Source organism: Diadema antillarum, unplaced genomic scaffold, assembly GCF_040938485.1.
Source record: "Diadema antillarum isolate AM-2024a unplaced genomic scaffold, OU_Dant_1.0 seq00000212_RagTag, whole genome shotgun sequence".
Classification (NCBI taxonomy): Eukaryota; Metazoa; Echinodermata; class Echinoidea; order Diadematoida; family Diadematidae; genus Diadema; species Diadema antillarum.
Window position 1 is genome coordinate 457170 of NW_027271268.1, and position 27384 is coordinate 484553.

The window sequence follows — 27384 nt, forward strand, 5'->3', positions numbered from 1 at the left end:
TGTACAACATTTTTCCCGTATTTTTCCCATTAGGAAGGGGCTATTTTTGTTGTTGTCGTTGTTGTTTTTCAGGCCCGATAATTCAGTTGTCAATAGAAATCAATACAACAACTAAAAGAACATTGAATGTTGCAGCCAGATTCATTTCACAATATCGGATTTCTTTAGTGTGTGTGTGTGTGTGTGTGTTGTAGAAATAGTATCTGAGTTAAAATAATGATATAACTATAACTCACATAGAGGCTCTGTGACATCTAATTCGTATGGTGTGTCCATAATATTGTCTGCTTATGTGATTGGTTTTCACATCACAGGTTTAGAAATCTTGTTAACCCTTACCCCTGCTCGAAGGTCGTTAGCTTGTGATGGCGTATCTTACTGAAGTTGTGAATTTCCCAAGTGCGTTTTATTGTTTTGTTTAAAAAGAAATATTTTATCATTCATCAATGGAAACAAATTTTACGAACCAATTGATACAATTTTTTTTCATTAATTTCGTAATCAATTTCATCAATTGAAACATATTGCACAACCCAATTCGTGTGTATAATTGATAATAGTAATATGTGACCGTGCACCTCAAAACGAACGTAAAGTCGCACACACTGACTTTGCGTGAGGACAGAAAATAAGTGAAATGGGGCAACCTAGCCGAACTTGACTTTTTCATATTTTCTGAAAGAGCGGGTCTTCTTCTACATTATGCTAAAATTTGGTATCATAAAACGGGCAGAAAAGTGTGTGTTTTTTTTTTTAGCAGTTTATCTCGAACATTTTTGGTAGAATAGTGTGATTAGGTGTGTCTTTAGAATCCCTTTTTCATTTCTGAAAAACCTTGTCCACACTCTTCACTTTCAACTCTAATAGCTTTTGAAAGGATAGTGCTACTGCTTTGAAAGTTGGCAATAATTATGGACAGAATGTGTTAATGAGGCATATTTAATTTCAGTTTAATCTGATAATCCCTTCATTGTTGTTACTGTGGTGGTTTACTTCCTGTTTTTTGTCCCATTCATCGCACAGCCAGCACGGTTTGGTAAAGATTAAGCGCTTGAATAGACACTGCACTTCAGAGCCTCTTTTCTCAGTTCACACTTTTCCTAAGTTTGTGCTTTCTTTCCAATATTTAGATAGGTTAGGAGAGTCCATTTGATTTGAGTTATACATCATTTCAAACCTTAAAGTCTGCTCTTTCAGAATATGGTCTTAACTAAAAATTCATGTCTGGCGACTTTTTGTTTGTTTTGAGGTGCAGGGTCACATATATTTTCTTTTTCTAACTTATCTGATCTAAAAACGTTTAAATAAGATATTCCACTTGCGGAGTGTTATTTTACCAAAAAACTGTTGTAAATCAATGCAATAAAAAAAAATACTACGATTTTTCCCAAACCTTTCTAGAGAATTCGCACGTATAAAGAAATGCTTTCTTCCAAACATTAGGATAGGTTAAGAAAGTATATTTGAACTGAGTGACACATCGTTTTAAAACTAAGCGTCTGCTCTTTCAGAATCTATCCTTAAATGTATATATGTGACCGTGCACCTCAAAACGAACATAAAGTCGCACACACTGATTTTGCATGAGGACTGAAAATAAGCGAAATGGGTCAACCTAGCCAAACTTCACTTTTTCATATTTTCTGAAAGAGCGGGTCTTGTTTTACATGATGCTAAAATTTGGTATCATAAAACGGGAAGGAAGGTATGTTTTTTAGCAGTTTATCTTGAACATTTTTTTTTGTAGAATAGTGTGATTAGGTGTGTCTTTAGAATCCCTTTTTCATTTCTGAAAAACCTTGTCCACACTCTTCACTATCAACTCTAATAACTTTTGAAAGGATAGTGCTACTGCTTTGAAAGTTGGCATTGATTATGGACAGAATGTGTTAATGGGGCATGCCTAATTTCAATTTAATCTGATAATCCCTTCATTGCTGTTACTCTGGTGGTTTACTTTCTGTTTTTTGTCCCATTCATCGCACAGCCAGCACGGTTTGGTAAAGATTAAGCGCTTGAATAGACACTGTACTTCAGAGCCTCTTTTCTCAGTTCACATTTTTCCTGAGTTTGTGCTTTCTTTCCAATATTTAGATAGGTTAGGAGAGTCCATTTGATTTGAGTTATACATCATTTTAAAGCTTAAAGTCTGCTCTTTCAGAATATGGTCTTAACTAAAAATTCATGTCTGGCGACTTTTTGTTTGTTTTGAGGTGCAAGGTCACATATATATATATATATATATGGGTGAGAATTTTGAACGATGTACAATTGCCAATTTTCGTAGCTTATGACATTCTTTCCCTTAGAACACGCCAGGATGATGTCAGCAACCAGATTTTTTCATGTCATCTCAAAGATTGGTAAATTTTCTTTCAGGAAATATATGGTTTAGTTGACTTTTGCCTGATATTTTTCATTTCACAAGGACTTAAAGCGTAAAAATACGGTAAAAACGCTATTTTCACGATAATTTTTGTTTTTCAAACTAATGATGTGCATTTTTAATGGTACGTAGCATCTAATATCTGACCATGTTCTGGATCTGACATATCATGAGTATGTACCACAAAATTATAAGAACTTTATGAGCACGTATAAGATCACAGAGAACAATTAAAATATCAAAGTCCTAAACAGACGAACGTCCGTGATGCTTTTATTTCTATCGCTGCTGCAAATTCTACTTTGTTGTCCCAACTGTAACATATACGAAAATTTGGTGTTCCACCTAATGAACATATCCTGCAAAAATTGTACGTCTGCTGGCTGTACATGGGACGTAATATTCTTTTATGCAAAATTATACTCAGTTTTCGTCACGGACGTGCTTCCGCTATTTTCTAATAAAGATCGTAGCCCATGAAACGTTATTGGCGATATTGTTCTGAGTCGTAATCAACTAAGATCTAGCAACACGACAATATGTTTGTTTTGAGTTTCTGTCCATCCTTTGTCAAATAGGAACCGAAATTGTATTTTTAGACGAACCTCCAAGAAAAAAAGAACGTCCGTGATGATTAAAACGTTTTCGAGTGGGACGCCATCTTGCTTTGATGGCGAAAGTGCATTTTACCTTTGGCTCTCTAGCCGAGGAGCTGCATGCCATTTTTGGAGCGGATTGAGGTTCGTCCGCAGTTTTTGGACCATGCAATTCACCAAAAACCAAGCAAATGATTAATATTTTCTCTGAAAATTCACCTCCTGATCCCCCTCTGAGCAATACATATGTTGTAAGGATGTCAAATTTCTTATAATTTGCATTGACAATACCTTCTCAAATTTTTGAAAGAGTTAGGAAGGCTAGGTACTCTCTGCCGATTAGTTATCCGTCCTGGAACATGACCCTAGTAGTAGAACGAACGTCCGTGATAATTCCAGAGAACGTCCGTGACGTATGCAATCCCTCCGATAGGGATAACTTGTCCCGAAAGTGTCCTGTATTCTTTAAAACGTTTGGCTCGAATAGCGACAAATAAAGTTTTACAAAGTAGAAAATGACTTTAGAGCAGTAGTTTCAGAATTTTTAAAGCGTTATGTGATCATGATGAAAAAACAATTGAAAATATACTCACAATTTTACGCTTGTTTTCCCTCTAATTATACAAAAAACAGCTAAACACTTAAAACAAAGTTATAGGAAAATGGAATTTTGCGCAATCTGTAATTTCTGTGCGTTTAAATTTCTTTCTAATGAGGTTCTGGAGACAATTTGTACTGTTACATGTTCTGAAAGTTTCGCTCACGGACGTTCTGTCCGAGAAAGGAAATTTCTGACAATTACAAATATATCACTGCACATAAGATTAATGTTAGGTGAAAATATCACCAAATCACCCAGCCGCTCATACCCGAAAGTGAATAGCGTTCAGCACTCAATTTACCTGTAATAACAAAAGGAAAACGTTTTTTGCACGGATGTTCGACGGTTGAATAAGTCAGTGGATTACATAGTAGGAGAAAGAGGATCAGTGCCACTTTTTAGTGACAGGTGCTCTAAGTGTTTATCTTTTGAGTATGGTAGCTGCCGTCTCAAACAGAACACATCCAGTTTTGGTCTCCATAACGGACGTTCGCTGTAATTGTCATGATATTAAATGCCTTAATTCATTCTTATTTTTCTCTTCATGACGATTTTTCTCTCATTCCCTTAATAGCCTGAACATGCTGCGACCAAACAGAAAACAAAAACAAAACAAAACAAACCAAAACAAATCCGAAAAGTGCTACGCAATCACATTCAGAATAATGACGGAAGAAGTCTGTAATGAGCATGTGTTGAATAAGAAACGGAAAAGTTTCAAAAGGACGTGGAAGCAGTTGAATGAAAATGATTGAGAAACAGAGAAGGGATCGAGCTCCAACACACAGAGAAAAGAATTGTCAGTGCACTCCCGTTATACCAAATTCCTCTGGAGAAGTTTTTGTTTGTTTGTTTATGTTTTTATTCAACGAAATGCCGTAACAAGCGAACAAAAATCATGCAGTATACAATTATTGTCTGATGAAATCACACAAATCCTCCGCTTATCATCACATGGTGTTGTTTTATACTCATCAATGAAAAGCAATATTCATTTGTAATTTTTTCCAAGATTTTTTTTCATTTTACATTTAAGAGACAGAGAGATCGTCAATTTGTTTGTGCTTTTGTGCTTACTTTGAAAACACATGTTAAAAAAAAGTAATGATTAAGAATAGGTTTAAGGTTGCACTTTGATACGTTCGCTCTTCCAAAGATTCGTTACTCCGATGTCCAAAGGTTTGTTATTCCAAAATGAAAAAAAAAAAAAATTGTAGTGAATTCAGGAGGTTTGTTATTAGAAATGTTCTTCGAAAAATAGATATTAAGGATCATTATTTTTAGGTCCGTTCTTCTAAAAGTGGAATGGGCCTTATATTCGTTTAGGTGAAAACGGTTATTATGAGGTTTTGAAATTGGAGGATTTTAGTTGTTAACTTGTTTCTCCACATTTGGATAAGCGAACATAACTTTTCATGTTCGTATTAATAAGCCTTTCCGTTAACCTTCGGAGATTCCTATCATTTACCGAATAAAAAAGCTTCATAATTATACGAACTCTATCAATTTTCGTATTGACAAACTGTATGAATAACGAGCCTCCGAAATGACGCGCTACAAAAGGTTTGTTATAACAAACCTTATTGTATGATATCGAAGTCACAAACATCCATCCAAGTTATATGGACTTTTTGTGTCTTGTTATGACGAAACTTCGCAGTATCGAACCTATTATCATTTCTGACTAATATAATAACACAAATTCTCCTCGGTAACAGTGTGTAACACAAGGAGCAAACACAGAGGGATTTCTTCCTAACGTATTCGTTTGCCCTCCCCAGCTAAACTTCGTATTTCTATAACGGAGCACATTTCTGTTGTTTTTCTATATTAATTCTTTGTCATAATTTTAGCTGTGACCATGTTCGTTATATAAAAAGCAAATTTTGCATTGTAGACTTTATATAACAAGTTTAGGACCTGAATATTTACTTCATGATAACGAAATTTTGATAAATATATTCGTTCTCAAGGATGACTACGTCACTGAGATTACACGTACGTTTGTACATTCATTTACATGAGATGGAAAAATTGTTTTCTTTTGTTCCTCAGTACGAGAAGATAAACAAGCTTACTTAATTGAGAATTGGTAATATCTATTCAGGATTTTGCAGAGGAGTTTGTTCTCGACATGAAATTGCTGTTTGTTGTGAGTAGAATGCGTTTCCAACTCAAGAGAGCTGCATTGTTCAATATCTTGTTTGTTCCGAACGTCCGTGAACTACACGTGAACCTCCGTGATGAAAACTATGCTACGTTTGTTGGGTTATAGAGACTGCCCAGATGAGAAACATCTTAAAAAGGTATATTATTATTTGGGAGTGAGGATTAAAGTATGGGATAGTGAAATAAGAGGTGAAAATATTGAGTTTCTGTAAAATGCGCGTAAAGTTAAGAAAGTGTTTAGCGGAAGAGCAATATTTCCACAGAAATGACGAATTTAGTTAAATCATCAGTTGTCTACCATTACGTACAGGTTAAGAGTACAAGCTTAATATTCTGCAATCACGTACACATGTCCCTTAAGATATTTCGTTAGGATTTTGAACTGAATCAAATCTTTGGAAACTATGTTAAATGGTATTCAAATGTATGTGCAGTACTATTCCTCACGGACGTTCGCTGCTCTGGACATGGTAAACTTCAGCGGTGAATAAAAACTTGTTCCTCTTGGAAAATCCTAGTATAATTGGGTTCATATTAAAGCTTGAGTTATACCCTTTCAGGTAAGATGAATGATTTGGAGAATTTCCTACTTTTTAAATTTTGCCTTGTTTTGGCTCAATTGTACATCGTTCAAAATTCTGACCCATATATATATATATATATATATATATATATGTATATATATATATATATATATATATATATATATATATATATATATTTATATTTCTGGCGCCTGTTTGTTGGTTTTGTGGTGCAGGGTCAAAGTGTGAGTAAAGTCCCATGCACGGACGAAGAGGTGACAGATACCACGTTCTTCAATATCGTTGTAGGCATTTACATTGTATCTTAATATTCGTTTTCCTTTTTTTCTGTTTCAATTGAAGAATTTTGAATTGTCCACATGAAGTGTGCATCACATTTTCTTTATTTCATTCCTAATTGAATTGAACATGCAAACGTTTCCACGTGTAACGTTACTAGGTATTTCTTCACACTCTTCGCACTCGACATATTGCCACATCTCTTCCCTTTCTCTTGCATCTCTGGACGTTATTTTGTCCCCCTCAAGTGCATATTATTTCCCCTTCCGTGTTTCCTCCTGCATCTTTCATTACATAATAATAAGCACCACCATTTCTTCCTAGCATGGTAAATGCACCCCCTCCCATCCAGAAATGCTATTTATGACCCGACAGCCGGGTGGCTTAGGGGTTCAGTAACCCCGCAAAAAAATGTTGCATCCAGAGGTCTGGAAAAAAAAAATGATTCGAATTTTTTGAACAAAAGACCACTGATAAATTAATATCAAATTCATAATGTATATGGATATATAAAAAAATAAAAGGTCAATAATAGATGACATTTCAAACGCTTTTACATTACAGGCATTGTTGTGGAAGGCTACAGTTCCTCCTCTTTTGTTGAATCGTTCAATTTGGAATACGTACAAGCTGAAGAGGGAGAAACATTCTTGCTTCCCTGCAAGATTAACACAAACGTAGATATCGTCGCTTGGACCGCTTGGAGGGATATTTATGATCTGGTATTACTCGATCTATCCGTCTACCCGCCTGTGCGGTCTGGTGAAGGATATGATGCCGGCTTGTTCAACATCACAGACGACTTTTCCTTGGTCATTAATGACGTCAAACTTGAATATGAAGATTTATACCACTGTTTTATGTGGGACACTGCGAACGGCATCTTGCATCAAAACTCCACACTGGTGTTCGTCAACAAAAAAGGTATTTATTGTTCATTTTAAATAGGGTTATATTGAATTCAACATAGGGCGTTCGTTAGGATAATGGAATGGAAATTGTCTGATGTGACGATAAGAAAAACAAATCGGTGTACTTATATGTGTATATGTATGTATACATATATATTTGTGTGTGTGTGTGTAAATAGTAGCTATCACTCTGTGTTGTTGTTTTTTTTTTATGTGAATATTTAAGCTCCCTTCAATACATAAAGATAAATGTTCAAATAAAATTGAACTTTTAAAAGTCGCCGATTAGAATTTTCTTTACCTTAAAAAGCCACGAAAAATCGCCTGTTATATCATTTGAGCGGACCAACTCTTTGTGTGGTTATCATTATCATTATTATTATTGTTATTACTACTATTATGTATTGTTTTAATTTGTCTCACCTACGAGAATAATATTTTATATTTAGTCCATGGGCCAGGCCAGATGTTGGTACTATCTGAGGTGGCAATACCTTTTTGGTGTCATTTTGTTTGTCGGGCATAGATATGCTTATCAAGCTATGATAGTATTTCCAAATGAGTAGCTTAGTCATAGTAAATGAATTTTAAACCAATTTGGTTTCGTTGTTATATCCCTGTACTTCTGAATCGAGACCAACCGCTATACAAAGAAGAGTACTGTCTTCTGTTCGTTCACAGGTGTTCTGTTGTAAACGCGGTGCGCTTAGTCTTTATTCAAGGCAGCGAAGGGAATATCCAAGGGTTATGATGTCCACAGCGCTTAGTCTAATATTCAAGACGGCGAAGGGAATATCCAAAACTTATGATGCAGTGTATATCCCTTTATCTAAAAACAACAACAACAACAAAGCAATTTCTCGTGAATTTTAGCGTCTTTTTCAATTATTTATCATTTTCCCTTGAAAACGCTTCGTTGAAAACGCTAATGCCATGCCAATGTCCCTTTATTTCCATCCAACAATGAAAGATTATGCAAAAACAATGCACCGGTACACTACAATACATTATAATTAATAATGTTGTAAATGAACAGAGTGATTTTTGTTTAAAACTGATGTATTTGTTGAGAGGGTAGTATAAAAACAGTATAGATAATCCCTTTTATTAGGAACTTTAGATATGATAATGGTACATTGTTCAAGATAAAGACTAAGCGCACCGCGTGACAGCTGTGGACATCATAGCCCTTTGGATATTCCCTTCGCTGCCTTGAATAAAGACTAAGCGCACCGCGTTTACAACAGAACACCTGTGGACATACAGAAGGCAGTGCTCGTATTTTGTATAGCGGTTAGTTTCGATTCAGAAGTATAGGGATATAAAAACGAGACCAAATTGGTTAAAAATTCATTTATTATGACTAAGCTACTCATTTGGAAATGCTATCATAGCTTGATAAGCGTATCTATGTCCGACAAACAAAATGACACCAAAAAGGTTTTGCCACCTCGGGTGGTACCGACAACCCAATTTTCGGCTCTTGGCCCATGGACTAATTGTCAAAATTTCGCGGGCTTTAAAGCAAATCCGACATCAAAATATCAAAAACATTTTCTGGTCTATATACTTTTTTTTCGGACAGTAGCTGCTTTCAATGGGGAAGTAATACTTCTGCACAGCACGGCACGTCTGAGTGAACGTAATATCTATATCCCTTTTTTATTCGTTTTCTCTGAAAGTGCAACCCAAAACTCTGTTTTATCTCAATCACTGTTGTTGTTTTTGAAGTTATCTCTTTTAAATATATGGCCTACTTTTTGTGGATTTTGAGCTTGGCCGTCACCTGAATTTATACGTCACTACGTTCGTTATGTACATGAGTTTCCTTTTGTCATTGTTTTCGTAATACAAGAAAAAAAAATAAATAACATGTCATTGTTACGCTATCAGAAAATGTTCTTATAAATTGCGATTGTAATCGTGGGATAAAGCAATTTGCTGCCGCACACATTGAACTGATGACTTTTGGTGTATCACGTCTGTGTGAGTTGAACAGGGGGTTATCCCACAAGACCGACACGCACGAGTCATACAGCCCATGAATTCGACACTAGGCAAGAGAAAGAGAGAGAGAGAGAGAGAGAGAGAGAGAGAGACGAAAATAGTACGACACTAGGTAAATACAGCTCTCCAGTTCGACAGATTCAACCCGGGGCTTGAACTGTCGGTCTCGTGGGCAATAGGGAGCTTTAGATTTTGATGCGCGGACGTTTGTGACGACGAGTGCGCTGGACGTTCTCTCCCCTGCGTCGCGTTGAAAAGTAGCTATAGATTACGCTGGGACGCAACGTATATGAAATACAATCGCGGCCCCATATGATCGGTGTATGAAGTAGTTCTCTACGTTGCAAACTGTGCGGACGTAAAAATAGCCCAGTACGTGTAGTGAAAAACTCAGGCGACGCAAGCTAAAAATAGATCGACTTGACGCGCGCTTCTGCCCACGCTCAGAACATGTTTTGTTTTGTTTTGTTTTGTTTTGTTTTGTTTTGTTTTTGTTTTGTTTTTTACCCTCTGAACGTCCGCGCGTCTAAAATCTAAAGCTCCCTTTTGTTAGCTGTGTCGAACCCGACTCGTGAGATGTATAAGTCATGGATAGTATGATTCATGGGTGTCGGTCTCGTGACGTGCACCCGATAAAACATACCACGTAATGCTCGTGTTTCGTTTTGTTTTTGTGTTTGTTTTTATAAACTCTTCGCCAGGCCTCCCCATGATAACAGCAGAAACTTCATCTACTGAAACTACGCCAAAGACGGATTGCCCAAGCGATGGTAAGATTGAAAGATACACAATTGGATAAAAATGTCTCTAACTATTATGTGATATCTTGTAAATATATATCAGAATTATATACTATCAGAAAAAAAAAAACCCGTAGACCTTTACTCAGTAGGATGCATACAAGGCCGAGCAAAGCAGGTGAGGGAGGGGATGGGGGAGGTTGCCCCCTAAAAGCGTTCACTCCCTTTCCCTTTCATGTCGTTATACTCAGAAATGTCAATTTTCAAATATATATATATGTATATATATATATATATATATATATATATATTTATATATATTTATATTATTGTTATTATTGTTATTAGTATGTATATACCGTATGTCCCCCCCCCCAAAAAAAAGAAAAAGAAAAAAAGAATACAACCCTCCCCTATGCAGTGATAACTTAAAAGATAGTGAATCAATCCAAACAAAATTTCAGGATATAAAACTATAACTTATAACCACTTGGTACAGAAAACCCCATCCAACTGGCTTCAGTGCTCTCAAAGAAATGAGTTTTGTAGAGTAACAAAGTACAATATAACAATGTATTCTGTTATGGCATTCTGTCGTTTGAGACAGTCATGTATGACTTGATAAATTGCAAAAAATATCATTGTCTGCCTCGCTACGTGTTTATGCTGTTGGAAATCTCTTTTTGATTGTAGATGTGTTTAAAGTGACTTTCGGAGTATCCGTCACAGCCTTGACTCTGTCTTGGGTACTGATACCATGGTATTTACATCGGAAGGAGCGCCGAGCTGCTATGAATGGTACGTTTCTTTCAAAAGCCATGTAATATAGTAAGGCAGATATGTAGCAAAAAAAATAGTCGAGATGCTCACATCCGGCGGAAAGTGTCAAATTTGGTATGTAGGGGTATTTTGGGGCGCTGATTTCAAAAATTGCCGGATCCAAGAGATTTGACCACGGATTAGCGGCCATTTTGAATTCTAATGTGGCCGCCATCACAAAACAAATTTAAAGATCCCTATCTTCAGTTCTGAATGACCTGTGGCACCAGAAATTTGGTACACAAGAGCGTTTTAACTCTAAATGTTCGGTCGTATTTTATTTTGCTTTTCATATCAAATAAAATAAAACGTGAATAACATCAATGTGACAAATTCAATCCAAACATAACAAAATGACAAAGGAGCAATACAAAACAAAAGTGCAGTTGATACTACATGCATAACAAAAATCTTTGTAAAACACTGATTGTTACATATAACACAAATAAGGCAGTACATTTGATTAGGTAGGAAAGCAGGAGACCGTCAACATAATCATAGCTTGACTGGGCTGATGGCCTCATTGGGAAATATAACCATGGTTTTGCCTCTCACAGGAAGTGCATTTTTTTTTCTACACTACAATAGTATGCTTTAAAAGAAAAAAAGATGTGAGTGAGTGCTGTGCGGGTGCAATAGGTGATTTGAATGTTTGTAATGAGGCCATTTATAATATATGATTTTTTTTTTTTTTTTAGTATATCAATACAATGATAGTAACAATTTCAAACCAAGACAGAAACAACATCATATCAAATTATTATACTTCACTTTACTCGATATATTGGTGACCCGCTACAACAAAAAGGTCCTAAAGTCGCGCACGGTCGAAGCCCTGAAAATCGAGTTTGAAGTCAGAGCATTAAAATTGGTCAAAACTTACGATTATCTGACTTTGATATATTATTGGAGTCTAACATGTCTTTTATCATCTGTCAAAGGAAAGAGCCATGTTTTTTTGGCGTTTCAACGAAGCAGAAACTGGTTCGAAAATTTGGATTGAGCGCCACAGATAGGTTCCGCCCCTAACAACGTCCAGAGTGATCTCATTGGTCATTTTGCTGCTTGCTGCTAACCGAAGCGTGAAGCTCGCACACTGCCCAGTCGACTGGGTGCGTGCGGGCGGGGTGCGCTATATGCTCAGCCGCTTCTCACATCCTGGTCACTGATTGGTTAGTAAGGAGACCGCCGACGCTGATGTGCTTGAATGAACTCTTCGGGGGTTGCTAGGGCTTACCTTCTATTGTCCAGAGGTGAAAACTGACTTGCGTGTCCCTTGATCGCGATTGCGTCGAAAGGAAGACTTTTAGGGCGCTTTTCTCGAAACAGTGATTTTCCAGACGTCTCGACATGCTCTCTTTTAAACATCGATATCTCCGCAGCCGATTATTTGTATAAAATGTGTTATATATCAATTTAAAGCAGAAAGATTAGGGATTACATCATGCAATTTCCAAATAATCGACCTCGCCCGACTTTAGGATCATTTTGTTGTAGCGGGTCACATTGATTTAACATATATTTCTTTAAACTAGCTTTAAAAGAAAACGAGGATGTTCGTGTGTTTAGGGAGTTAGGTAAAGCATTCCATGTATCAGGACCGTGATGCGTCATTGACCTGTGAGCTATAAAGATAAGAGATTTTGGATTATGTAGATAAAAATCTGTTGAGTGTCTTGTAGGGTACGAATGAATGTTAGCATTATAATCGAAAAAGTTTAGAAAGGACTGTGGTAACAAATTTTGAGTGTACTTATGCAGAAATACAGAAGTTTGAAACTAATGTATATCCTCATTTTTTAATACATTTAGCTGCTTAAATGACGGGGTCGTATGCGTTAAATACGTAGAGTGTGAACATAATAATTCTGATCGCCTTCTTTTGCAATAAAAACAATAAATTTACCCGCGTCTTATTACAATTACCCCAAAGAATATTACAATAAGCCATATGAGGGAAAATAAATGCATTGTAAAGCATATGAAGAGTTTGTTCGCAAAAACCGATAAGTCCAGTTTTGAAGATTTTGAAGTACAGTCTCTGTCATAAAGTACAAAATGATACATTTGAAATGATATTTGGTCACTACATATAGAGGTACATTTTTGAAGTTATGGTCAAAAGAAGCAAATATTTTCTTATTATTCTCTTTATATTTCTTGAGCTTTTATCGCAAATATCTCCATCTGGCAAATACGGATTTATCGGTTTTTGCGAACAAACTCTTCATATGTACTGATTTAGATGTCAGTAAATATCGCAATGTACATAATATACCAATCTGTTTGGATATAACAATTGTCATATTCCTTATATGATCATGCCATGTCAATTTGACATATTGAATTTGATGACAGATTAATTTGAAGTGTCTGACAAACATCGAATGGCCGCCATTTTGAATTCCAACATGGCCGCTTCGACGAGATGTTCAAAATCATTATCTCGAGTTCTAAGTGGTGAGTGACGCTGAAATTAGGTGCAAACAAGTATTTTAACATACTGAGTTAAAAAAACAGATTAATGTGATGTGTCTGACAAACGCAATGCCCGCTATTTTGAATTACAATATGCCTGAAAAGATAAACATTACCACTAACATTCATGGGCATACCAAAAAGTGCCGCACAAATAAAGCATAATGCACCTGTCACTGACGTCAAATTGTAAATACAGCAGCGCGCACTCAATGGGTTACAAACTCAATCAGGTAGCCTAATTTACGAACCCGAGATAGAGATTTTCAACACTCGAACATGGCAACTATGCAGGAAAATTCAAATTGGCTGCCGTGCAGCTTCTCAGACATATCAAATAAGTCTGTTATTGAAATCATCATACCACCAATCTTTTATGTATCAAATTCCAATGGCTTATGTCATTCAAAACTAAATGGAATTCAAAATGGCGGCCGACCCCATGGCCAGATCTCTTGGATCCGGCAATTTTTAAAATTAGCGTCTCGAAATACCCCTTTATGCAAAAGTTCATACTTTCCAGCGAATGTGAGCATCTTTTTCACATACTATTATCTACCCCACTAATATGCCTGTAACGTCATGGACACTACCTTAACTTTTTTCTTCTTTTTTTTTTCATCGAGACATCTTACGTTAAAGGGATAATGTTTTATTCTCTCTTTTCAACGAAGCAAGAGCGTGATTGTTGCTAATTTCTAACAGAAAGACAGAACAAACCAAAGTTCACAGAGCAACAAACAGCTGGAATTTTGCAAACAGGTAATATTTCAAGTTTAGAAAAAAAAAAGCAGAATTAAAGTTAGATGACTTTTTTTTCTATAATCAGACTATTTCTTTTTCATTAATAAATATTTAGTTGTTGGTACATGTTGTTTTCTATTCGTCTTTATAACAGCTCATAAAGCAACCAAATGCGTTGATTGTCGCGACAAAGTGAACAAAGTTGTAGTACTTTGGTAATACCCTCGATTTCCAAAAAGACATACGACACAGTAGATCACGACCTGGTGTTTTTTAAACCGAAATGTCTAGGAATTCATATTAAATGTCTTTGAAACTGTCCCACAGTTACTTAATAAATAGGGTAAAATATACAGTAGCAACTGATTGAGCAGTGGTCTTCCATTGGGCATCTGTAATCTAGGCTCTTAACATATAAATAAATATATATATATATATATATATATATATATATATATATATAATATATATTATACAGTGTGGCCCAGAAAGAACGGAACGCCTAAGATCTTTAATGTCAGGAATATTGTTGCAAAATGTCATTATTTTGCATACTATTGGAAAGGCCATTCTTTTTCCAATAGAATGACACCAAGCTCTTTAATTTTGGTTCATGCATTACGATTTTAGGCCCATTTTTTTCAACCCTTGCAATTTTCAAAATGTGATCATTTTCAACTCACATTCCGCCCCACATTCCGCACATTGTGAACGCTACTGGTTCTACGGTAAGCCGAATTATCACTGATTTCGGTATCTCTGAGAGTGCAAAATGATCACATTTTGAAAATTGTAAGGGTTCACAAAAATGGTCCTAAAATCGTAACGCATTAACAAAAATCAAAGATTTGGGTGTCATTCTATTGGAAAAAGAATGGCCTTTTCAACAGTATGCAAAGCAATGACATGTTTGCAACAATATTGCTGTAATTAAAGATCTTAGGTGTTCCGTTCTTTTTGGGCCACCCTGCATATATATATATATATATATATATATATATATATATATATATGTACATACATACATACGCTATATCCAGCCATAAGGAGAAATGCAGACAAAATGATAGCTTGGGGGGAATTAAAAAACAAACCAAATAAATAAACATGAAAATATCCAGAAAAAAATCCAAATATCGTCAAAAAGAAGTATATGCATTGATATGGGCCCAATGAAGAATTGAACTGACACGAGCCCTAAAGGCATCTTAGTTTTATACCACAGAATGTTGTATGTTACTTGAGTATCTGAATATAGGAACGACCCAAGTCCATTGACGGCCATTTCGAGTAACTTAAAAAAAAACTTCATATCTTTTTTATCAGTCCAATAATGTTCTATTCAAATGTGATGGGAAGGCAACATTGTATAGACAAATTAGAACATAAATTGTTATGACAATGAACATTAACAGTAATTGTGGAGAGGCCATTTTGTGTGATGGACTTGGGTCGTTCTTTGAATCATATGGACTTGGGTTGTTTTTTTAATCATATACATGATAGGCTGCTATATGAGATGAGAGAAGCGGTGAGAGAGGGCGCTATAATGTGAATGTAGAAATGACCCAAGTCCTGGTTCTTACATTTATATAAGATTTCACTCATTTATTTCAGACACTTCCGGGGGTAGTTAGGAATTATCATTTATACACAAGATGAGTCTATGCATAAGCTTCAATTTCCCATGTCAAACTGAATTTGGCCAAAAATAGGACTTGGGTCGTTCTTATATTCAGGTCTTCAATTAGATAATGCAACTCTCTTTTCTTTTCTTTTCATTTTGGAAAAAAAGCAGATACACGTAAATTCGCCAAATGACCCGTTTTCTATGCACATCTGTTATATACAGCCATTTGTATTTTATATGTGAATTGTATTAATGGTACAGTCCTGAATCTATAAACACTGTGTCATTTGTGACCTACTGTAGAGTAGTTCTGACTTCGAAAAAAAAAAAAAAAAAAAAAAAAACATTGTCAGAACCTTAAGGCGGGTCAAAAAATGTCTCCTTTAGGTAGAATTCCCCTTGAATATTAAAGGTATGATAACTCGTTTCAAGACGAATATTCCCCCTGGACGCTTTTATACTTAACCAAATTTAGTAATATAGTAATAAACGTCAATGATCTGTCCACCTGTCTGAAAGATTAAAAACTCTCTCCGAACGCCGATGACACGTTGATAAGCGAAAGGCAGGAATACAAACAGTGTGGTCAATACATTTCATGGGGAACTTAAAATATACGTGAAAGTATGGAGCTTATAGTATACGTGGAACACTGGCCGAGAGGAAGCAAATTAGCACGTAACGACGCGAAAAAGTGTGAACTTCTGATGTTAAAATCAAGAAAACGAATAGCAGAAACCTTTGCTCTAAACGTTTATGTCAGACAAAAATCAACGTTTACAAAAGTGCAAGTGCCTGGCCAGGGGACGATCATGTTTTATTTGCACACTAATTGTTCTATACAAACATTATCTGTACCTGAAAAAGTGACTTAAGATATTTATCTATGAAAAGAAATCAAGCCTCTTTCAAACAAATAAAAGAACAATATTATTTTATACGTTTGTAATGCATCCAGTAATTGATAATTGGAATGTTGTATGGCGAAATCTTGGGACAAAGATGAACAATCGACTACAGAAATAGTAGAATCGTGCCCTTTGAGCAGTTGCTGGAGTAAATGAGACTTTCCTTCGGAGGCATTATTCTTAATAAGTTTATAGCTCACAAACTTAAAATTCGAAATGAAAAAATAGGAATATGTCCGGTATATGTGACAGTGCACCTCAAAACAAACAAAAAGTCGCCAGACATGAATTTTTAGTTAAGACCATATTCTGAAAGAGCAGACTTTAAGCTTTAAAATGATGTATAACTCAGATCAAATGGACTCTTCTAACCTATCTAAATATTGGAAAGAAAGCACAAACTCGGGAAAAGTGTGAACTGAGAAAAGAGGCTCTGAAGTACAGTGTCTATTCAAGCGCTTAATCTTTAACAAACCGTGCTGGCTGTGCAATGAATGGGACAAAAAAACAGGAAGTAAACCACCGGAGTAACAACAATGAAGGGATTTTCAGATTAAACTGAAATTAAGCATGCCTCATTAACACATTCTGTCCATAATTAATGCCAACTTTCAAAGCAGTAGCACTATCCTTTCAAAAGTTATTAGAGTTGAAAGTGAAGGGTGTGGACAAGGTTTTTCAGAAATGAAAAGGGGATTCTAAAGACACACCTAATCACACTATTCTACCAAAAATGTTCGAGATAAACTGCTAAAAAAACACACTTTCCTGCCCGTTTTATGATACCAAATTTTAGCATAATGTAAAAGAAGACTCGTTCTTTCAGAAAATATGAAAAAGTCAAGTTCGGCTAGGTTGACTTATTTCACTTACTTTCAGTCCTCACGCAAAATCGGTGTGTGCGACTTTATGTTCGTTTTGAGGTGCACTGTCACATATAAAATCACACATGAAATGTTATCTCATGTTACAGTAATCACTTTCAATTAAAAAAAAAAACAATAATTTTTTCGTACTTTTATTTTCCCGTATTTTTTGTTTTGTTTTGTTTTGTTTGTTTTTCTTTTGGTTGTTTTTGTTCGTTTGTTTGTTTGTTCTTATCAGCAATGTCTTGTGTATAGTTTTGGTGTTTCCGAAAAGGAATAATCTCTCTCCAACTCTCTTTGCCTGGTTAGAAATGTTTAACGAAATGTACATAGTCATTTTAATTCAACATTTCTACTTGAAACATGGTAGATATTTCCTTTGACCTTGATTCTCCTGGGTAAGGTGAGAAAGTAAGTGTTAAAATCATCATTTGACTTAAATTTATATTACACTATTCAATGAAAAAAAAAATAATGACAGTAAAGAACCAAATAACACACACCTTCTAATTCGTTTCATGATGACAAAAATAAAATCGCTCTTTCAGAAAAAGAAGAAAAAACAAAACAAACAAAACAACAACCTCTAGTTTGACTAGGCTGACACATGTCAACTATTTTCATGCCTCACGTTACTACATATTATAGGCCAGGCTTTGCAGCAGTCCCCTCCATTTCCTCCAACTTTTCGTAGTACAGTAAAGCCACAGTATACGGTTGAATTCCGTTACACTACAATTTCCTTTTTTACACGTACATGAAATGAGTTTTGTTGGTTTCTTATAAATATGTCTCTGTCAAACTTAATACTGTAATTGCATTTGGGTCGGAAATGACATTTATAAAATGAAATTAAGGGAACACTGAATGGTCTACCCTTAGTAGGTCTAATAAGGTAGACACTCTGATTCGAGCACATTCCAGCATCGGTTGGAGCTCCGTGGTACAGCGGGATAAGGAGCGAAAGGTAAAAGCAGAAGGTCTGGGCCATGAATGCTGCCGAGTGCGTACAGCTTTGGAGAAGAAAATAACTTTTTTTCAACAAGGTTTCTTTTGAAGTTTTGAGAGTCTGGAGGGTTATGATGCTTTAGGTAGCTCATTGTGAACAGAAAGCCACTGACATGTCATATTTGCCAAATGATTCTGCCCGTTTTCCCCCACTGTTTGAATTATGACTCTCTTGAATAATAAGACATTTTCCCACCAATTTAGGTTTTGCAAGTGACTCAATAATGTCGTGGAAAAACAACTATCCAACTTGTTTTCCATCAAGTTTTGAAATAGGTGTCAACAAGAACTTCTTCGTTTTCGCCTCACTTAAAGGGTTGCATAATGAGATCTCCTTAAACATTTTTAGAATTCCTCTGCAAATTATTTTTACGGGGATGGGGGGTGGTGGTGATTGGGGTGTCTTCGACACAAGCACTGCTGAAACCATTAAGTCCAATGATCAGAATGCTATATCAGAGATGTCGTCTTCTTTCCTTCTAGGACCAGAGAATTCGAGAAGACGAGATGTTTATGTCAGCCTCCATCGTCAACCTCCGTCTTCCTAACGCACCATCACCGTGTTACCAGACCAGATCATGTCTACTTTCGACTCCAGCTGGAATCGTATGATCTGATGCATCAAGAACCTTTCACTACCATAACTTAGAATTGATCGAGTTGTGACTGCTTCACTTCATCCTTCTTAGCTTTCCTGCACCCCAATTAGATATGAAAAAAAAGAAGAAAAACCTAAAACAAAATTAAATAAAACACCCTTAAACTAAAACAAGAAATATATATATATATATATATATATATATACAAATATACATATATGTATATATATATATATATATATATATATATATATATATATGTTTATATAGACATATTCCTTAGGAGAGTCCTTATCCATAATGCGTTCTCAAACCATTGGTATTTTGGTTTGGAATTGAATTTTTTTTTTCGGATTTTGAAGTTTAACGTAAGGAACTTTATAGAATCATAAATTTATAATGATAATTTTCAACAATTGCGTTCTGCATTTACTTTGTTCTTGTTGTGATCCTAAAGACTTAGCATGGTTTAAAATTGTTTTCCCACCTTACCTGCTTTTTTTTTTTTGGGGGGGGGGGTCAGCTTCTTGCTTATCTGCAAAAAAAAAAAAAAAAAAAAGATGTAGTTATGAATGTCTGCCTTCTGTAACGACCAGATCAATAGTTTTTGCGACATAAAGCGGTGAAGTGGTTTGAAAATTGTTTTGCCGTCACATGTATCGTTAGAAGTACCTCATGGATTGCTCCTTGGACGGTTGTTACTCTTCATTTGATCCACTTATGACCTTCCCGTAAACGTACGGAATTGTGAATTGTCTTTATATACGCAAATGATTCTTGCGTGTTTTTTGTGTTTTTGTTTTTGTTTTTGTTTTCAAATAATTACCCGACTCTAATATATGTGACAGTGCACCTCAAAACGAACATAAAGTCGCACACACTGATTTTGCGTGAGGACTGAAAATAAGTGAAATGGGTCAACCTAGCCGAACTTGAATTTTTCATATTTTCTGAAAGAGCGGGTCTTCTTTTACATTATGCTAAAATTTGGTATTATAAAACGGCCAGGAAAGTGTGTGTTTTTTTTTAGCAGTTTATCTCGAACATTTTTGATAGAATAGTGTGATTAAGTGTGTCTTTAGAATCCCTTTTTCATTTCTGAAAAACCATGTCCACACTCTCCACTTTCAACTCTAATAACTTTTGAAAGGATAGTGCTACTGCTTTCAAAGTTGGCAATAATTATGGACAGAATGTGTTAATGAGGCATGCTTAATTTCAGTTTAATCTAATAATCCCTTCATTGTTGTTACTCTGGCGGTTTACTTCCTGGTTTTTGTCCAATTCATCGCACAGCCAGCACGGTTTGGTAAAGATTAAGCGCTTGAATAGACACTGTACTTCAGAGCCTCTTTTCTCAGTTCACACTCTTCCTGAGTTTGTGCTTTCTTTCCAATATTTAGATAGGTTAAGAGAGTCCATTTGATTTGAGTTGTACATCATTTTAAGGCTTAAAGTCTGTTCTTTCATAAATGTGGTCTTAACTAAAAATTCATGTCTGGCGACTTTTTGTTTGTTTTGAGGTGCAGGGTCACATATGATGATACAAATTATGGTTGGAAGATTATTTCCACATCTTTGAATGATAATTATTTGGTGTTAAACGTTACAATGTGTGAAAATATGATAATTTGCAGTAAACAAAGATTGACGAAGAGGAATAATGTTGATTGTGATAAATATGTGCTAATAAATATTACATACCCATTAAAGAGTAAAGGTTTAGGTATATTCTTAAATCTGTACTGACGAAAATGTATCATGAAACAGCAGCTTTAGCTTATGTTAATTGTATTCAAGCTCCTTTCGACTACTTTTCGAGCCCTGGAAAACACCAACAAAAGAAGTTTAGACAAGTTGCAAATTCTGTAAAATTGATCCTAAGGGACAGTGTTAAGAGCAAAGATAATCAGTTATTTCCTGGTAGATTATTGTACTCCTCTTTGAAATAAGATCGATTGCATATTCACAGGTGACATTCGCCTCCAGTTATACATCAATTTGTTTATCATACTGAAATTTTGTATTTGAATGTGTGTTTGGTATTTTTTTGACTGAACGTCAATATTTAACTTTAACAATATGGGCCGACTCGTACCTACACATGATACGTCCTAAAAAAGATTATGATACAATACGTTTAGTCAAATAAGATGCCTCCTCGTGGAATAGTTTAGTTCAACATGTTTCTTTTGATACTTCCCTATCGCTAGATATTCGGTAGATAATCGGTAGATACATATATATATACATATATATATATATAAATATATATATATATATATATATATATATATATATATATATATATATCATATCGTCGACGACCATCCGAACCGTCGTATATGTCAAAATTCGGTAAATTTTTGGAATTTCAGATTTTGCCGTTTTAAGAAAGCCCAGCACACACTCTTTCTACTCACAAAATTTTGAAACCGGATTTTGCGTTTTTAACAGAGAAATTTGATATACGTCATTTTGCCTGAACGCGAATTGGCTGAAGGCGTTCATCCGAACCGACGTATCGCTATACGTCGGTTCGGGTGGCCGCGAAACTTCGAGTCGCGTTCAGAGAAGGTGTCGTATCGCCGGGGTCAGCCAGAACTGGCAGAAGCAGACGATGGAGCGTCAACCGGACCCTCCCCAGGACCGGTGAGTTTTATAATGAGTAGCTATGAAATCATGCAATTTCAAATAAAATGAACAGACCCAAGCAAGTTCTATCCGTAAAATTGTCACTTGTCAAGATAAATACGCAGATTGTCGTGGGTTTTCCAAAATATTTCGTCGTGTTGTTAGGTGTAGTCCTGTGTATAGATAAATATGTGGGTACAAAGGGATAATCTAGTAGTAGTAACTTGTTAGGCCTAGGTTTAAATCATAGACCCTTTTGATAGTCTAGAAAACAACGTTCACAATGATCTCGTTGAGATGTGCTTATGGTCCATATATGGACCTCATACGTAGTGGGTGTGGGCAATGCCAAACTGTTAACACTTCAGGGTGAGTTGTTTGGGAATTACCACAAAAAGTACGAGATTAATACTAAGACGAGTCTAACATTACAAGTTACGTAGTCACAGCCAACAATTTAGAGCCGCTAATCGCTGGTTCATCATTGAGTGTAGGGCCCTAGAGTTCTGATGATAGGTTCTACTTACTTATATATCTATGGCCGATTGAGCCCCAAGCTTGCAAACACACACAAAGAAAAAACACCCAAATCTGAGTGTAATGTATCTCATGTGAATTTGCCAATGTACTCTCTAAAAAATTTCGAGTGAATAATTCACTCCTCGCAAGGAGTGAATAAAATTTCACTCGATTAAGAGTGACTTTCACTCGTTGTCGAGTGAATTTCACTCTTGTAACGAGTGAAATTTGTGTGAAACCTATTCGCCGAGTGAATTCCGAGTGAAAATTAAGCCGAGTGAATTCCGAGTGAATACATAATTAAACGCATTTGGCTAGGCCAATAGGAATTGAGAATTCCCTTGTCATGTGTTTACTCTAAGCCAATCACCAGCCGCAATTTCCCCTGGCTTGGGCGCGGGCATGGTTTACCTGAAGAGCGACGCGTCGCCTGTGCGTGGACTGTGTGCAATTGCGTGCATGCTGTGTGTGTGCTAGCTGTGCGTGTATTATGCATAGGATCACAGATTTACGTGCGTGTGGTATTCGTGAGAATCAGAGCCTAGCTGGATGTCGTGATGGACGTGAGAAAATTTCTGTCTTCAAATTGAGTGGGGCGGAGATATCATTCACATTTTTGAAGGTAAGCAAACCATAAAAGATCGATCTAATTATAACTTGTTGAGTTTTTCCAGTATTACGGGCTAGTCTAACGTTATACCTCTCCGTAAACGAACATGTAAGTTACCTTACGAATAACCCCGGGCCCGGGGCTTTCCTTATACACAGTTAGCTATGGGACTGGTCGAAGAACACCTTACGAACAGCTAGTTGTAGAATCCGAGGCCGAAACTCAACTGGTGGGTGTTGGGATGTAATAATACGTTGAGTCTTTAATTGTACACGTTGGGATCTAGGGCTTGAACTATTCGCGGACTATGTAAAAGTCTTTAACTTTTTTAGAAACTAATTTTCAAACAAAATAGACCAGTTAATTTGAGTTCTGATTTCAAAAAAAAAAAATGAGTGATGAGTGAAACGTTGGTCGTTAGTCATTGAATTGACATTGTACAAGCATACTCATCATACAGAGATTAATGTACTAGTAGTCGAGTGTAAATAAAGATAGAACTTATAAATACTATAACTGTTACTAAGCTGTGCTAAAGCAAGCGCCTAGCGCTAGACAAGACACGTACTCTACATTGGTATTGTTGAGTTGACAGCCGAATCACTGACACTGTGTTGCCAGATGAGATGGTGATCTCGATCAGTACGGTAATGAAAAATGGTGAAATTTGGTGATTTATGATTATTGTTCATTATATACACTGTATGTAGTAAAAAGGACTTTTATTTGCCACTACATTCGAGTATCCAAACAGCTGGGAGAATATACTAGTACCACGTACACTCCCACGTCATGTGTGGTGATCATCTACTACTGTGTTCTAGGTAAGAAGTACGATGCGTGTACTGTTCGTGTTAAGTGTTGGTCCACTGTGACATCACACTTCTAGCTGAAGATCAGCGTGCTCATCACACGTCATGGAGATCGATCCCCCTTGTAGCAGACGATGACGGGTACCATATGTTTCAACATTGTTTTTTATGAAAGTTACAGGTGACCTTATTAGGTATTGAAATTTGGCAGATATCATCTTTGGGTCTTTCTAACGTTAAATATGCTGATGTAGCTAAAAAAGTAATTAGGCCTACTAGCTTTTGTATTGGTGCTCACTTAGTATTTGTGTGGACAAAACAACTGCATATTGTCTTGTGGAAATGATCGAGTTCTAAATCCATTTCTGAACCTTGTGTTTTCATACTTTCCTCCAGCTTTAGATACATGACAGCTCTTTGGGAGTGGTGGTGATTAAATTTTAAAGGAACTCGGAGTAGGGGTCATCATTTGGAGCACAAAGACGGATATTGATAGCTGTACAGTCTCTGTCACACGAAGAGGGTGCAGATCACCAGATTGCAAAGTACCAGATGTGGTCAACGACTAGCCATTGAATTCAGGGTTGACGAATGCTGGAAACACCGGGCCAACATCAGCGAAGGAGCCTCTGAGATATGGACTTCCATTGCACTAACCCTGCTGTAAGCTATTCTGTTGTTTTTCACGATGATTAATGAAGGGAGACTAGTTTGAAATTGATTGACATTTATTTTACATTCTAGAGTCTCAGTAATTACATAAGAGGCTGAATGCTTGGTTGGTTTTATTTTGTTTGAAGAAATGATTTTCAAGATACTTCATGGAGCAGTTTTGGAGCTGTCCTTCCCTCTGAAAATGGATTTCTTGACAGGTTAGTACTTGTATTTAAGAAAAAATGTGTACTGGGTACTTGCCGTATCGACAGAAGTGAAAACCATGTTATGGTCAGTCTTGAGTTGTGTAAGTAGAGCTGTTGCTTATGTCAAATATGTATGTTGAATGATTTTGCATTTCAAGTTTATAATGTAAACTAGAGGGACCTACTATCCCCATGCCATTTGTATGATTCATAAAACCATTAAATTTTACTTATTTGCCCAGGAATTCAACACACACACATCACTTCAAGGGGGAGGAGATACTTCAAAAGCTGAGGGAAGGAGTTCTGACTGTTCCGAGGAGACATCTGCACATCCAGATCATTGTAGCATATTTATTGTTGAAAATGGAAGCAGAAAACTGTACAGCGTAAGTTCAATTATTTAAGATATTATTATTATAATTATTGAAAATTGGTCTGGAATACCAGTTTCCCATTGTCATGTCTTGTACTACATTTCCATCCAATATATAACAATGTAATTTGCCTGTTCATTTTTTTTTAATTGTCTTCTCAAGTATAGAGAACAACAGACTAAAATTTGCCCCCCCCCCCAAAAAAAAAAGAAAGAAAGAAAGAAAGAAAGAAAGTAGAAGGGACCGGTAAGTATAACATTGTTAATGAAGTGATGGTTATAGATTTAAAAATAAAGACTGATATACTTGTATGAAACATGTAAACAGAGTTAACGTACAAGACTCCACGCTGACTTATTTTCTTGGTAGCCCCATCAGGCCACATGTATATTGATTTGGTAATAGTCCTAATACTTATGATATGATCATCACAATGATGAATAAAAAAGTTGGAGTTGATGTGCCATGAAGTTCAATGGATAATCACATCTTGTATAAATTTTTCTACTACCTGTGCACATTCACACTTAACCTATCTGCATGAAATTTTCATATGTATTAACTGATATCTGGCTCAAGTAGCAATAAATGTACTTGAAACAGTGGTACTGAATAGCAATAGAAATTAATGCCAAGAAAAAAACATAAAAATAGTTCAGTCCCTTAAAAGATTAAGATGAGGGCCAAATTTTTGATGTTATATATTTGCGTCGTATAATATGATTAACATTCTTCTTGCTTTCTTTTTAAATTCAGATACCCAAGTAGTGAGCAAAAGACGTTGTAGCCAAGGCAGTTGCAATGCAGTACCCCACTTTGTGAGACGCCATACAAGGTGCAAAAGGACATGTAAGTTTATACTCATAAGTTTATGTGATCTAAAACTTTTTTTAGCCCTTTTTAGCAGAAAGCTTAAGTGACATACATGGTATCTTATTCATCTAGCTTGCAAAAACTTCAATATTTTCAACTTTTCTCCAGAGCTAGTGGACAGAATTAAGCAGCCAAACTAGGAGTTGATCATCCTTGTTTAGTTAGGGGGCAAGGACCCAAAGTTTTTCAGGTCATGGGCATGACCCCCCCCCCCCCAAAAAAAAAAAAAAAAAAAAATGGCCTTTACAGGGAAATTGCATCTATTTCTTAATTAAATCATTGTGCAAATATACAGGCAATGTGGGGACTTTTTATAGTCGTTGATGTACCTTCTCATAGATGTCTAAAAAGTTTGTGTGCAGATTGGCCTGATTCCATGACTTAGGTTCAATGAACGATAACTTTAACGTAACGTAATGTAACTTGATAACCTCCAACATGCCAGTTGTGCTGTTCATTTATGATAAACCTGTTCTCGTTTTCTTCCATAAGAGTGCCACTACATGTATTTCTACTGCTACCAGATCTTCATCAGTTATAGTCAACTCTGTGCCAAAGTCAAATTTGTTGAGACTCAAGAAAAAACTTTGACTTACAATGCATTCTTATATTTCAGGAGTATACCTGTATGGCAAGGATCATGGATTCATTGAGTATCGTTTGAAGACCTTGAGGAGCTATGACACCACTCATCACCTCAGGCAGAGAGAGAGAGAGAGAGAGAGTAGTTGCAGCTCCCACCAAGCCCCTGACCGAGCACCATTCCAACGTAAGATTAGAAGCCCAATGAGAAGAGACAGCTACCATCGGTGTATAGGTCTAAATACCCTTGCTCTTTTTCCTCTTTTGAGATACAGTATATGCTCCTCTGACGTTGGAACTTACATTCTTGTTGAAGAGTCAGCCTCATCAGGCTCAGCGGTAGTTTAGCATGAAGCTGTTACCAGGATGTACTGCAGCACTTCAACATAAAAAGTAGAACAGGACTCGCCGATGAAAAGAGTTTCTTAATGCTTTAAATTGTTGATTGTTGTACTAGTAACTGAAAATAGTTTTGACTTATATTGTCAAGAAAAAATCTCCTCTTCATGGCCACATGTTAATCAATACATTCATCTGTGAGGTGTTCCAAGCATATCAAAGAATGTTTGGCTTGGCATTCCGCATGATACGAACCTGGCTGCACTCATGATTAAGCACCCCCTTCTCTCCAGGCAATTCTGACTTGCTTGAATAAAATCTTTTTATGGTCTCATATTCAAGAGAGAAGTTAACTGTTGACAGACACTTGCATGTAATTTTTTCGATCTTATTAATTAATTTTTTTTTTTTGGGGGGGATGCTACAAATAGCAGCTAAATAGTAGAATCTTCCAATGGTCATCCATGCTCTTGGGATGAAGATCATGTCTCC

At 36.1% G+C, this 27384-nt stretch overlaps 1 long non-coding RNA gene across 1 annotated transcript; it reads left to right on the top strand.

Annotated features, from left to right (window-relative positions):
• Window positions 1-24328: 24328 nt before the first annotated feature.
• On the top strand, window positions 24329-25913 carry LOC139729000 (uncharacterized). The gene is made up of 3 exons (XR_011710846.1): window positions 24329-24524; window positions 24964-25110; window positions 25855-25913. It is a non-coding gene; the product is annotated as an uncharacterized lncRNA (long non-coding RNA).
• Window positions 25914-27384: the final 1471 nt, after the last annotated feature.